The following is a 2,868-nucleotide window of genomic DNA, read 5'->3' on the forward strand; positions in this document are numbered from 1 at the left end:
TCAGAAGAACGAGAGTTGTAACTTAGCAAAAAAAATGCCCATATAATAGATCCGCTTGAAGACTAACTCAAATTTCTCCTCCTTTGTCATCGAATGACCAAAAGGATCGAAACTGAGGACTAACGCCCCTGAAGAATATCAAGTTGATGGAGGAGCGTCAGTGTTGGCGGGGTCGGTTGTCGTAGTAGGGCCTGCCGCAGTGTCATCCAAGTCTTCATTTTCATCAGTGTCGCGCGATGAAGAATAGGAGCTGGCCACCAAGGAAGGAACCTTGACCTTCTTGAATTTCTTCGGTGGAGGTGCAGAGCAGTCAAATTCTTCCTTGAGACCCATATTCTTAAGATCTGCAGCGCTGTAGACATGAGATAGAACAGCCCAGGTACGGTTGAAGGTTTCATGGAGGTAGTATTGGTTTTTCTTCACTGCATTGTGTGTTGATGTCATGTTGTGAAGAATTGAACCAAACTGACGCTTGACCCATTTATGATTGCGATCAACCTTCTGATGAAGACTGAGGAGTAACTCACGATTAGTCATAACCCTGGGTGCTGTGGCTTGAGGATTTTGCTTAGCGGCAGAATCATGTGTGGCAGAGTCATCATTGGTGGAGTAGGATGCAGCCTTGCGGAATTGACCATCCAATGGACGCATGCCTTCATCTATCATAGCAGTTGCCTTGCCTTTGTCATCGGCTGAGGAATATGTCCGTTTGAGGACTTTAATTGGAGGCAAGTAGCTGTCATGGTTTAAAGTATCAGCCTTGTAATTGAGTGAAGACCTTGTCCTGATGAATCTCAGAATCCATGGTGCATAAGGCTTCAGCTCAAATGGTGACATAGCAATATTCGCCAGAGTCCTCATGAAGAAATCATGGAAGTTGACGGGAACGCCATGAATGATGTTGAAAAGCATATTCTTCATGATGCCAATGACTTCTTCATCATTTGAGTCATGGCCTTTGATAGGACTCATTGTCTTCGTCAGAATGCGGTAGATAGTCCGAGGCACATAGAGTAATTCCTTGACGAGGAATTTGGTTCGAGGTGTCTGTCCTGGCTTCAAAGGCTTCATCAGCACTTGCATGTAATGATTTGAAAGCTCAGGTTCACTGTAGACGCAACGTGCACCGTCAAGGGGAGGACTAAGTGGTAAGACACGAAGCAATTCAGTAGCTGGTGCCTTGTAGTGAGTATTTTCAGACATCCAGTCCAGCACCCATGAATTCACATCTTCAGAATTTCCTGTAATGTGCAGCGTCGCAAAGAATTGAAGAATGAGTTCTTCATTCCAATCACAGATGTTAGTGCAGAAATTTAGCAATCCAGCATCATGAAGAACACTGAGGACTGGCTCGAAGGACGGCAGAGATTCCATGTCCACATGAGGAATATGTTCATGATCGAAGACTTTGTCTTTGTTGAACAGTACTGAGGAATAGAAATTTTCTTGACTAGCCGTCTAGAAACGCCTCTTCCTTATGCGAGCAGAATCATAGGGGTTGTAATCTGTGAAGAACACATGTTCGCTGAAGAAATCTTCAGCCTTGAACTTTTGCTTCTTTGAGAATGGATCATTTGGCTTGGGCACTGGTGTGTCAGTGAGTTGCATCACAACCTCAGGAATCGCAATCTCAGGTTCTTCAGGCTGAGGAATTTCTGGTTCCTCTCCAGTGGCAGTCTGCGTGTTCATAGGATCAGCAACAATAGTTTCTTCAGCACTAGCGGCTGGAATGTCTTCATGCACAGACGAGGTGGGATGAGTTTCTTCAGAGCCCATTTGAACGGTTGGTGCAGGGGACTGAGGTATTTGTTGAACCGGAGTGAAGAGTGGAGAATTGGGGTGCTGACTTTCCCAAAAGTCATCATTCATCACGGGCATTGTACATCCAATGTCCACGTCTTCATCTTCATTTTCTTCAACGCCAGCCTCTTCAGTTGTGAACTGAGGCAGTGGCGAGGAAGCAACAGTCGTTGAAGGGATTGCATCCACTTCAATTTCTTCACCAAAAGGAACAAGGTCCTTTGATGGCATGGTGGAAATCGGAACAACATCAATTGGATTTTCAAGTGAGCTGGTCATAGGCTTCATCTTCTTTGGAGCTGAAGATTCTGAAGCACTTGATGCTTTCCTTTTCTTCACTGCAGCTTGCTCTGCAGCCTTGGTCTTCCTCACATCTGATGCAGATGGAAGGGTAGGAGTTGGTGTAGGCGCAGGAGGAGCTAAGGAATATGGTTGATTTTCTTCAGGCACAACTGATGCAGTTGCCCTGACCTCTTCAGTTTCTTCAGGCGCACCACTAGTGGATGCCCTGGCAATTTCTTCAGTGGCTGGAATGGAGTCATCAACCCTGGAACTAGCATTTTCATCAGCAGCCTGAATGTCATCAGCGGTGCTGGCATGTTCTTCAGTTGGCTGAGCAGATGCTTCAGCTTGAGGAATTTCTTGTTGCGATGGGGCTGCAACATTGGTGAACTTCTCAGTCAGTTTCACAAACCTGACTTTGGCTCCTTGCCAATCAGCATAGTAAGCATTGAAATCAGCATTGAGGGCTTTGATTTCAGCTTGGATCTTGAGGAGTTCATCAGTTGTCATATTGACAACGTATTTCTTCAGGAACTTCTCCTTTCTGAACTGAGCCTTCTTGATCTACCTGGCCTTCTCAAATTTCCATTTCTCTTCAGTGATGAAATGGGTTAGCATGTGACTTTGACCAGGAGTCAGATTGAAATCAGGCATAGGAGTATTTGGATCCTTGTGCCAGAGATCAATGTAATTGAGGATCGCCCGTGGATCCAAAAGCAGTGGCACATTTGTGCCTTTGGCTCTAGCGGCCCTTTCTTGTCGGTCTCTGATGATTTCTGCAAATTC

This window comes from Triticum dicoccoides, chromosome 1B, assembly GCF_002162155.2.
Source record: "Triticum dicoccoides isolate Atlit2015 ecotype Zavitan chromosome 1B, WEW_v2.0, whole genome shotgun sequence".
Classification (NCBI taxonomy): domain Eukaryota; kingdom Viridiplantae; phylum Streptophyta; class Magnoliopsida; order Poales; family Poaceae; genus Triticum; species Triticum dicoccoides.